The sequence below is a fragment of the Festucalex cinctus genome, chromosome 5, assembly GCF_051991245.1.
Source record: "Festucalex cinctus isolate MCC-2025b chromosome 5, RoL_Fcin_1.0, whole genome shotgun sequence".
Taxonomy (NCBI): Eukaryota; Metazoa; Chordata; class Actinopteri; order Syngnathiformes; family Syngnathidae; genus Festucalex; species Festucalex cinctus.
Genome location: NC_135415.1, coordinates 11,453,744 through 11,466,509, shown reverse-complemented (window position 1 = coordinate 11,466,509; position 12,766 = coordinate 11,453,744). Strand labels below are relative to the sequence as shown.

The 12,766-nt window shown below is 36.6% G+C and overlaps 1 protein-coding gene across 2 annotated transcripts in view; it reads right to left on the bottom strand.

Annotated features, from left to right (window-relative positions):
* LOC144019389 (transmembrane protein 132C) overlaps window positions 1–12,766 on the bottom strand; it is a 188,292-nt gene that overhangs the window by 44,038 nt on the left and 131,488 nt on the right. The gene's annotated exons all lie outside the window — the stretch shown is intronic.

The window sequence follows — 12,766 nt, the reverse complement described above, 5'->3', positions numbered from 1 at the left end:
CTAGAAGCTGCCTGATAACGGCCAATATCGCGATATTAAAACCACAATATTGTTGCCGTCATGTCACCATAGTAAAAGCAGCACTGTCTAGTGTCTATTAAAAAAAAAAAAAAAAAAAGCCAGGTTGATTTCCATTTGTGTACTTACAGCACCCTCTCGTGGCTAGCTTATCAGTGCAGTTTAATTTGAATCAGGCATGTTTTGGCTACCTATGTTTAAGACTCATCGCCATAAATATTGTACATGTGTTATTGTGTTTTTTATTCTCCACACTTTTTTTTGCCGTGTAACAACTTCCATACATTACTTCCGATTTACACTGTTCAAATTCCAACTAGCTTAAAAAATTCACGCCTCCCAGGGTATATATCGTCTGATTCCACATTACTTACAGTATTCACACCATTTAACATTAAATATCAACTTTTCCCCATTCATTTTCAATGGGACAGGCAGTGAACTTTTTCCAAGTATCACTTTCCACACCCACTTCCATACATATAAGTTATCATCATTACCAGTTGTCTTACACTGCTCCGTGGCACAGTTGGTAAAGTGCATTATCCAGTAACCAGGAGGTCATAATTTCATAATTTATCTCTCAATTTGCTTCATAAGCATTCCACATGCATTCAAATCTTACCATTCACCGATTAACATTCAGCTTTCAGCATTCCCACGCAATTTCTCAAGAAATTGCACTTAGTCTAGTTGTATCATGCGTTTCATATTGTGATCATATCGTATTGTGATGTAAGCGTTAATTCTGCCCGAGAATTAAAACAAAAATGAAAAACAAAAATAAATAAATAAATCAATAAATGAATAAATACCAACAACCAGGAAGTAGCCTACTAACAACATATGAACAAGCAAACACAAAGACACCACCATTTTTTTTCTTTTTGTTTCAAGATGTAGACTTCGAACTAACATAAGAACATACAAACACAGCTTACAGCTTATTTTTTTGTGAATGGAATTCCTTTTCCCTGACCAATAATAATAATACTAATAATAAAAATGGGGGCAGCACGGTGGTCGAGTGGTTAGCACGTCCGCCTCCTAGTTCTGAGGACTCCGGTTCGAGTCCAGGCTGCGGCCTTCCTGGGTGGAGTTTGCATGTTCTCCCCGTGCCAGCGTGGGTCTTCTCCGGGTACTCCGGTCTGCTCCCACATTCCAAAGACATGCATGGCAGGTTAATGGGGCGCTCCGAATTGTCCCTAGGTGTGCTTGTGCGTGTGGATGGTCGTTCGTCTCTGTGTGTCCTGCGATTGGCTGGCAACCAGTTCAGGGTGTACCCCGCCTACTGCCCAGAGCCAGCTGAGATAGGCGCCAGCACCCCCCGCGACCCTTGTGAGGAATAAGCGGTCAAGAAAATGGATGGATGGATGGATAAAAAAAATGGTACTGGAAAATTACACCTTCCCCAAAAACTAAGAAGTAGCTTCTTTACTAACATACCAACAATCAAACAAAATTACAGTGCCCCACAATCTTTTTACTTTTTAACATTGATTTTAAAAAAAATAGCCGCATTTACATTTGCAAAAATCATATTCCAGGAAGTAGCCTGCTAGCTAACATCAAAACTAACGAACAAAAACACAAAGTGTTTTCCAGTTAAACTTACAAACACAATTGCAATGTTCTGGAGTGGGCTGGGAATCGATTCAGATTTCCAAAATCGATTCGATTCAGAAGGGCCCGGTTCAATCTGATTCACATTGATTTTCAATTCAGTTAAGGATTTCATGCAGTACTAATTTCACTTTTATATGGAAGACATCCCATTAGTAGCAACGCTGCAAAATAGTATAAACGTATTTCTCTTACTTGGTGCATTAGTAAAAAATACGAATATTTACATTTATAATTGATTCCAATACATTAAAGGGACACTTTACTTATTGATCAATTTTTAGCAGCAAAAAGTTGCTACTTTTTCAATAATTAATTTGGTGACGTGATTATTTTTTTATGTACATTTAATAACTTTTAAACCGATGTTAAAATGAATCGAACGCCGGCATGTTTGTTACACGTGACTAAATAACCCGGATGTTTACGTCACTAGTGTGTAAACGCTACACGATCGAAGCACTATGAAACGCAGCCGTGCATCTAGCGTCAAACCCGGAAGGATTAAACCTTATCGCTTCGAGCCAACACGACAAAATAACCCTACCGAAGGAAAGTCTGCCTTGGATGTGAAAGTTGTGGCGCCAGATGGTCTTTTCGGGCACAAAATAAACTTTAACGAACGAGTGAATCAGGCGGTGGGTGAGTGGTGCTCGTGGAGGGAACTGCAGGAATGGACAATCCGCTAATGAATGTGTGCTGTCTGGAAATAAAAGAAATCGAGGATCGGTTCCTTGCGGACAATCTCAACTGCATCCTGGAACATCAGACATTCAACATGGCAATACTAAATAGACATTCTCAGGATAGCTTTGGTTGCGATGAAAGATGTGAAGAAGAAAAGTCTTGGAGGAGCCAATATCCAACAGGTAAAGTGACACACAGCACGAGCAATGCAAAAGTGTGGAGCTGACGAACTATTTCAGGAAAAAGAAAAAAATAGTAAAATTATATGTATCGTCGTTACAGCGCCCAACCTCCCCTAGCTGTTTTTTTTTTTTCTTTTTTTGCGTAGCGTCCCGATGATGTAAACGAAAGCTTGCAAGAAGGTTGTGTATTAACCGTGTTTATTTATAGACAAAATGAAGTAAGGAAATGCGAGACGCCGTTACCTAGGCTGGTTATCAATGGTTGGGATCCGAACGAAATTAATAGAAATGCAAATGAAACTGGAATGCACCACAGGAAGAACAGCGGGACAGAACACAAATGTAGTACGTCGCACATGCCGATGATAATGACACTAATACACATTCAATAAATTTTTTGTTAAAATAAGATTATGAACATGGTCAATTTGTGAAGTATAAACAACTTACGAGCTAATAAAACATAACGTCCGCGCCTGCTTGTCCTTGCCGGGAGGTCGACAGCACTTAGCAAGCCATTTTCTACGCAAATAGTCTTTTTTTTTTTTTTTGGGATAACATACCAGTGTGCTCCTCGCGGGTTTTTCCTTGACGACACCTTGCAAAATTTTGCAATACAGTAAGGCATAAGTGACGTTTGTGTCTTCCTCGTCGTTCTGTCTGCGTGAACTACTGTTCGCCAAGCGAGTATACACACTTGTTACGTCACCACTTGAGGGCGTTCCAACACGGAAGTACTTCTATGTTGAAAAAAGTTAAATAAATCAATATTGGGGTGTATTCTTCAGCTCTTATGCATGTTTCGTAGCTAAACTAACTATTTACTGCCAATCAAGCCATACATGTAAAATTAAAGGTGCCTTCCTTTAATTATGTATCATGTATTTTATTGAACATGACCTGAACAAAACAAAGAATAATTGAAATCAATTACAACCTCAGCGCAATGTAAATAAAGTGGCAAAAACACTCTGGAAAAAAATCCACACATTTACATTCCTGTGAAAGATTTTATACTCAGGTTCCACTGGGTACTACATAAATAATTTTTTTTTTACCTTTATTATAAGAGACACAACCATAGTACATAATTATGCATCAACATTTTGTGTTTTTATGTCCAATTCTTACCATACTTCTTTGGGGTTTATGGCACATTAATTTATTGGGGGGGGGTATTTAAAGTATCGATTCATGGATTTATAAATCGATATTGGGTTATGAAAAGAAATATCGATTCAATATTGATATTCTATACCCTTTTCACTTTTTCTCTTTTAACCAATCAAAAATGGTAAAGTCCTGTCGATCTCACGTCATCATCCAAGACGTCTTCTGATAACATACGGACATACAAGTGACATCTTCCCCTACTTTTAACACTTTTTAGATATCACTTTCCTCTACTTTTTTTCTTCTTGCATCATTAAATCTAAGGAGGAAAAATAAAGAGAGTAAACTCATTCATTGATTTGTTCTCGCAGCTGTGCCTCAGTGCTCCGCCTCCTCAAGTCAACTCAACTTATTCATAAAGTGACAAGAACATTGATGATAACACAGCTGGATATCCATATAGTGTGCGCGTGCGTGCGCATATATGTGGGCGTGACAGGAGCAGGAGTAGGAGTCAAATAACTTAACGGCACATTTGAACAGCTTCACGAAGCGTAATCACGGCTTTTATTGTTATATCGATAGCGCAAAACAAGCGGGATTGAAACGTTCCGCTTTAACTGTCACTTTAAGTCTTATTATTATCCGCTAAAAATCCATGCCATAAATAGAAATTACTGCAATACGAGACACCATCCGTGCCTGCCGCTGGGCCAACACAACTAACATATATCCTTATCATACTTTTATTTATTTATTTATTTATTTAATTAATTGTTATTCATTTATTTTCTTTATTTATTTATGTATTTTTATTTCGGCCCGATTATAAAATAAGTCAGAATAGTATATTGCACCAATAGACATTTATGTATTCAAATAGTAATAAAACTAAAAATAAATAAATAAAAACACTTATTCAACAATTCTAATGATAGAAAAAAAAAATAATAGAAAAAATAAAATAGAAAACATAAAAGAAATAAAAGAAATAATAGAAAAAATAAACCCAAGTCTAATTTTAAAAAGTATATCCCATATTGGGGCGGCACGGTGATCGAGTGGTTAGCACATCCGCCTCCCTGTTCTGAGGACTCCGGTTCGAGTCCAGGCTCCGGCCTTCCTGGGTGGAGTTTGCATGTTCTCCCCGTGCCCGCGTGGGTCTTCTCCGGGTACTCCGGTCTCCTCCCACATTCCAAAGACATGCATGGCAGGTTAATTGGGCGCTCCGAATTGTCTGTAAGTGTGCTTGTGCATATGGATGGTTGTTCGTCTCTGTGTGGAAGACACGCTACCCTAAATATAAAGAAATTTATAACACTAGTGCATATTTTTATCAATTAAATATATTTTACATAAATATTCAAAATTATCCAAAAGTATGATACACAAAATAAGTTTTGAAAAAAAATATGCGATGTCACAGACTGCATTCATTTCGGCCCAATTATAAAATAAGTCAGAATAGTATATTGCACCAAAGATAAGTATGTATTCAAATAGCAAAAAAAAAAAAAAAAAAAAAGACACTACCTAAATGTAATATATATAATATAAATGTCATACAAATATAATAAATATAATGTAGATATAAATACATTTATAACACTAGTGCATATTTTTTATGAATTAAATATATTTTACATAAATATTAAAAATGAAACAAAAGTATGAAACAAAATAATAAAAAAAAAATATTCACTGTCGTAGGCTGCATTCATTTAGGCCTGATTAGAAAATAAGACAGAATAGTATATTGCACCAATAGACAATTATGGATTCAAATAGTAATAAAACTTCATTTATTTTTTTTAAACATTTATTAAACAATTACAATAATAGGTAAAATCATTTGGGAAAATGCTCTACCTAAGCATAAAGAAAATTAGGTTACACAAATACATTTTTTTAATTAAATTACTTAAAAATATATATATTGAAAAATTAAAAAGTCTGTTTAACAAAACTGAAAATCTTTTTTTCACAGGCTACATCCATTTTGGCTTGATTATCAGAAGAAAAATACTGTACTCAAATGTAAGAAGATAATTATATGACAAATGATGAAAAGAATAATGCATGTATAGTACAAAAAAAAAGGAAGATGGCTGCTATCTGTCCCTGTCATTTCCACACATAAGAAAACAGAGAGCGCGAGTGTTAAACGTGCATCTGCGGGGGTGGTGTAATCGCTGGAGCTGAAAAAGGAATGTGTCCACAACTGACAGCTGCATCCAGGTGTTGTTAGCCGTGTCTACAAAACAACACTTTTGCAAAAGAACAAAACAATTTCTTCAAGCCAACAAATAATAACATAGCTTCATACACGGCTGTTAGCATAGCATTGCTAGCTGACGGGTGGGCAGACAATCAGCACAAATTGTATCATACAGTTGCCCCTCGCTATATATCACTTCACTTATTGCGTCATAATTTTTTTTTTTGTATTGTTCAATATTCAACTGCACATCATTGGTAAAGTAAATGTTGTTAGCTAACTAAACATAGCCTAGTTAGAAAAATATATACAGGCGATGTGGAGGATGGTTCTCTTTCTATTGCTTTATTAGACAAACTGTAACAAAATGCTGTACACTGTAGTCAAAGTACATCATTAGCACACCTACCAGTACCTTAAAGTGATACCGTCACTGTTCAGCGGAGTGGCTAAGCTATAGCTAGGAAACAGATAATCGAATGTCATTAAATGAGAGATTACAGTCAATGGGTTTGGAAGATAACAGTGCTAGATTTATTGTTGACTAGACTGCGTGACAAAGTGAGCTTGGCTCTGAGCTAACAATGCTACGCTAACGTCTGTGTACTAGACTGCGAGCTAAAAGTGCTACAACAGCATCAAAGTAAAAGATTGCAGGGTAACGGAATACTCGAGTTTGTGTGCACTGTGTGTGCAACTTTACTGTGAGCTATCAATGCTATGCTAACAATGTACAAGCCTGTGAGCCCACAACATTCATTCATAGCCTACTGCAAGCTAACAATGCTAAGTCAACAAGTGCAAACAAGACCGAGTTAAAGTTTGTTAGTAGCGTACAATTGTTAGCACACGGTGCAGCATAGCATGCCCGTCTAGCACTCAGTGGTTAGCCTAGCATTGTTATTGACGCAAAAAAATTTTTTTTCTAAGCTTGTTATTCAGAAACAAAAAAATGATTGGCGTTTGTGCCCATGATTTATGATAATTTGTGATTGAAAGCTCCGACGGCGGATGACAATTTACATTTTAATACCTTTTTGATGCCTTTAATTTACGTTTCCATCTCCATAATAACAAACGCGGCAGAATATATACATTTGTTTAGCGCGCAGAAACTTCAACATTCCGACATAACGGCAACAGATATGCTCCATTAGCACAAATTAATATTTTTTTACGAGATGATTATGACTCACATTTATCGAGGCAATTTGCCTTGATGATTAGGACTGTTCCCTCCCAGATGATCAGCTGGCAGAAATATTCACTTTAATGTCAAATAAAATGTTTGTTTTTAATATGTTGTCATAATGAGCAAAAGGGCTGATGGCATTTAGAAAAATGTAAATTTTAATAGTTTTTCAGCATATCCATCACTTGTTTAATGACTCAGAAAAGCGTCGCAATGATTAAGAACTCACAAAACGGACTCCCAGAGGATAACGCTAGCTATTTATTATAAAAAATAAAAATAAAAAACTATCAACTAAATGCACTCCCTTCCAATTTATGAACATTTAATTAGCACAAAACTTAAAATTATGTTTATTGTTATTGTAATGAATAAAATCTACAACTCTGGCAAATAATACATTTGGCAAATGAATACAGAAAATCAAAAGTAAACTGAAAATTGGAAATAGATAAAAGTACCAATAAATAGTCAAATATGAACAAGAAAAATAGAACAAAAAAAAAAGAGACAAATAAATGAAATAGCAATATGTAAAGTAAATATAACCAATAAAGAGGAAAAAGATTTGAGAAAAATAAAACTCGAAACATTTGAAAATGAATTAACAGATAATTAAAAATGACGAAATATGAATGTGGCAAGCAAAATGAAAATATACAAGAATCACAACAGAAAGGCTGACACCCACATCAGTGCAAAAAGGACAGTATAAAATTAAAAAAACAAATATAGTTAAATAAGAAAAATATTACTTCAAATAAGCAAAATTGTCTGCCAACAGGACAAGAAAAATTTACTTAAATGTACCTGTAAAATTTAGAAAAATAAGAGAATAATACTATTCCCATATCAACCACAGCGGTCTTGAAAATAGTAATTGTACACAAAAAAGTTATATCGACTTTTTCCAGCCAGTAATAAATAGAACTATTTTCTTAAAGTACATATGCATTTTTTTTTTTTTTTACTCTTGGATAACTTGGCCTGAGTGTCAAGCAATAGGTGGTCACATTTTTTTTTTTTGTCTTTGGTATGACCCAGGCCAGGATTGAACCCACAACCTCGAAGTCTGAGGGTAGGCACTCTACCACTAAACCACTGAATTTGGATATCGAAATATTGGAAAGATGAAAAATGAGCTTAGTAAAGAAAACTTTTGCCTGTTTTCATACTTACCATACCATGTATCTTATTTCTAGATTATGCAAAATCTTAAAATAAGAAAATTGATCTTATGAAACCCCAGTTCAGGGCCTTTGATGTTGGTTGGTTGTCATCTTAAAATGTGGGAAACACTTACTTAAAACTGGCTGTTAACACTCAAGGCTAAGACAGCTTGATCTAATAAGATCATTAAGTAAAAACTATCTAAAAATAAGCACAATGATCTTGTTTGACAATTTCATTTGAAGTAAAAATAACTTGTCAAAGCAAAATAAGCAAATTTAGGAAATTATATCTTAGTTAAGATTTGTTTTTGTTTTTTTAATTGTACAAGCTCATTAGAACACTGAGTTGCCTCGTGCTAGCAGGAGTTCGAACCAAGGACCTGTCCATCGACCTGTCTCGCTCACCACTACACACACACACATACACTGGGGCTGTCACAAGTGTGTTGGTGACAAGAAAAAGACAAGAAGGTAAAACGACATCAAGCGGGACCGCAAGTGACAACACTGTCACACAACAACGTGTGTGTGCGTGGGCGCGCGCGACACAGCTGGTTGCGGCCACGCCGGCACTCCTGTCAGTTTGCGCTAACGCAAGCGTGTCAGAGTGGAAGGACACACATACATACATACAAACGTTGTGCATTCTGTAACCCAACAGAGAGGCTGACATCAGGTTGTGTTGGGTTACTTCACACATAAAAGTGGGCCTGTCACAGGTGCCACTTTACATGGAAATGAAGCCAACATGTATGGAAAATGTATACATGCATACAGTACATTATTACACCGTGTACGCGTGGATGTGTGTGTGTGTGTTTGGGGGTCCAAGCTGTCAGTCAGCGAGGACATAAAGGACAGTGTGGACATACGCACACTAGAATATCACTGAGTCAAGCAAAACTACTAAGCAACTACCCAACTACCTACCTACTGATCAGCCTAAGTAACCAACTAACCTGCTAACAAGCTACTGACCGACCAAACTACTAAATAGTATACTAAACTTCTGACCAAGTAATGCACTAAGCAACTTGGCACCTACCTACTTAGCAACCTAACTAATCAACTATCCCACTAATCAAATAACATCAACTTCCCCAACTTTCCTAGAGGGAGCCATCCCAAAGGGATCAATCAAGTTAAGTCTATGTCTAACCAACTACTTCAACTAATTGAATAACCAATGACCTACGTTCAATCTAGTATGTACTAACCTACTAACCAAGTAATGCACTAAGAAACTTGGCACCTACCTACTTAGCAACCTCACTAATCAACTACCCCACTAATCAATTAACATATTAACCAACTACCTCAACTAATTGTTTAACCAATGACCTACTTTCAATCTAGCATGTACGAACCTACTAACCAAGTAATGCACTAAGAAACTTGGCACCTACCTACTTAGCAACCTAACTAATCAACTACCCGACTAATCAAGTAACATTAACCAACTACCTCAACTAATTGTATAACCAATGACCTACTTTCAATCTAGCATTTACTAACATACTAAGCAACTAATAAAGGCTACTGTTTTCCACCTACCTACCAACCTATCAAGTTAACTGCCCATCCACTAGCTAACTTACGAAGCAACTGCCTGCCTACCTGCCTGCCTACATAGCGACCTTAACTTCATGCCAACAAACCTCCTAACCAAGCAATGCACGAAGACACTTGGCTGCCACCTACTTAACTAATCAACTACCCCACTAATCAAGTAACATATTAAACAACTATCTCAACTAATTGAATAACCAACGACATACTTTCAAACTAACATGTACTAAATGGCAAATGGCACTTCATTTATATAGCTCTTTTCCACCTTTAAGGCCCTCAAAGCGCTTTACATTTTTTGACTACCCATTCACCTACTGATGACGCAGCATCAGGAGCAATTGGGGGTTCAGTATCTTGCTCAAGGATACTTCGACGTGGTCACAATGGCCTGGGATCGAACCCACAACCTCTGGGTTGGGAGACGACCACCATACCACTGAGCCACGCCGCGCCAGTACTACCCTACTAACCAAGTAATGCACTAAGCAACTTTGCACCTACCTAATTCTTACCAACCTAACTAATCAACTACCCCACTAATCAAGTAACATATTAACCGACTACTTCGACTAACTGAGCTAAAGACCTACTTTCAATCTAGCGTGTACTAACCTACTAAGCAACTAATAAAGGCTACTAACTTGTTTGCCACCTACCGACCCACCAACCTATCAATTTAACTGCTCATCCACTAGCTAACTTACTAAGCAACTGGCTGCCCGCCTGCCTACATAGCTACCTTACCTACCTTATGTACCTGCCAACAAATCTCCTAACCAACTAATGTACTAAGCAGCTCATCACCTATCTACCTGCTGACCTATCTCATTGACCAGCTAGCTAATCAACACATAACTATTAACCTACCTACCTACCCACCTACCTATCTACTAACCAACTCATATATTAAGCAGCTAGCCAACTACCGACTTGGCGACCTACTTAGCTAAATGCCAAACAACTAGTCAACTGACTGGCAAGCCACCTACATACGTATTTACACCCTAATTAACTAATATACTAACCAACCATGTACTAAATTAGTCACATACTTACTTCAACAACTAGCCAATCAACTTAACTCATTTGCTCCCAAAAACAGTTAAATACGTTCTACTTTAAATATTACCAGTGTCCCAAAGACGTATTTATATGTTGTTTTTTTTTTTTTTAATGCTAGAGCATACAGAAGGCTTTCATGCAGCCTCTCAACTGAACCGAACGTTTGAAGCAATGATAGTTACTACAAAACTGGCCAGGAGAGTATAAGAGCTCAACCAGGGCCATGTTGCAAACCAGCTGTTTTCTCCACAGTTTTAAACAGATTTGTGAATAATGATGAAACTTAGCTATATTCTAATGCTAATTGCTGCAAAACGGAAACAGATAGAAATGTAGTTTAGTTTTTTGTTTTCCTGATGAAAGAAGAGACTTAATCTTTCTTTTGGTAAGTTCCATGTTTTTATAGCAATATAACACAATATTATGTGGGCCTTGCAAAAACAGTCAAAATCCAGTAAAATAGCCGGGGAGCGAAGGGGGTTGATTCAGTCCGCTTCTTCTTCTTTTGTTGTTTGCGGTGCATGAGAGGATGAGCGAGTCATTGTAGTAGTGGGAGGCCAGCTAATGTCCTATTCACCATCCGGGCATGCACTTATTGCACATCAGACATGCTACGACATGCTCCGCCCCCGTCCCGCAGAGACACCCAAACACACACGCATGCGTTGTCTCCTTGCATCATCCACCACATGTACAAGCGCCCCCTCACACACCCACCCTCGTAAACGCCGGCAAGTGTGACACACATGCACACACGCGCAGCCGCACCCCCGACATGCAACATGTAAATGCTTTTAAGGGGGAGGCTGCTGTGTGCGTGTGTGCGCATGCATCAAACAGTTCCCACTGTGTTTTTTTTCTTTATTCTTTATTTTTCTTTAAATGCAGCCGAAAGCTTTTGCAGGCACGACGGGGTGCCGGCAATAGCTAAGATGAGAATGTCGGAGAAAAAAAAAAAAAAAAGTAGACCAACAATGAAAGGAGATGGAGGACGTGTTTAAAAAAATAAAAAATAAAAAAATAAAAAATAACGTGCACGGGTTTACGAGTTAGAATTTCGAGCAGTGAAGAGAAAGGTAAAGTTTTGTTCTGGAAAAAAAATGGACTTTTTCTCCGAAGAAACTATTTGAATTAGATTGTGCAAAAAAGTGAGGTCAACTTTTTAAATATGGGCTAGTTGTTTTTTTTATGACAAGAATCACATTTTTTCTGACTTATTCTAGACATTTTTATGTCTGTTTTCTTAACTACTGTACTTCCTTTTTTCCTGATCATTATTTTGTGCGCGTGTTTTTGGCAAAAATATTTTCCTTGATGAAACTGTACTGTTTTCTGTTTCTACGAAAGCACTACTCATTGAAATGATTTCAAAATATCAACACTTTTCAATTATATTTTCTTGACTTGATGACTAAATGAAGAATTATGGACATGTCGTAACAGCAAAATATCAGATTTTCTTTTGTTTACAGAATTTTCTTTAAAAAAAATAAAAATAAAAAAAAAAGAACCTCCACTATGATTTTATTGTCATGATTTTCTTCGAAAGACAAAAATGTATATATTTAATGGGGGGGGGGGGGGGGGGATTTTTTTAGAACAAAAATTAAGAACTAACTTCAATAGTTTTTTTTTTTACTGTATTTTTTTCTCCATTAAATATTTAAAACAATTCACTAATATTTTTTTTTGTACTTTATTTTTAAAGTTTAAAAAAAACTTTTTTTGGGGGCGGGGGGTGGGGGGTGGGGGGTGGTGTTATGAAAGCCTAAAAAAAAAAAAAAAAAAATCTGATTTTTATTCTTGAAAAAAATCTAACCCACCCCCAACCCCTCCAAAAAATTAAGAAAAATTAAGAACAACCTTAATAGTTTTTAAACTGTATTTTTTCCTTTAAATATTTAAAAATATTTTTTTACTTTACAAA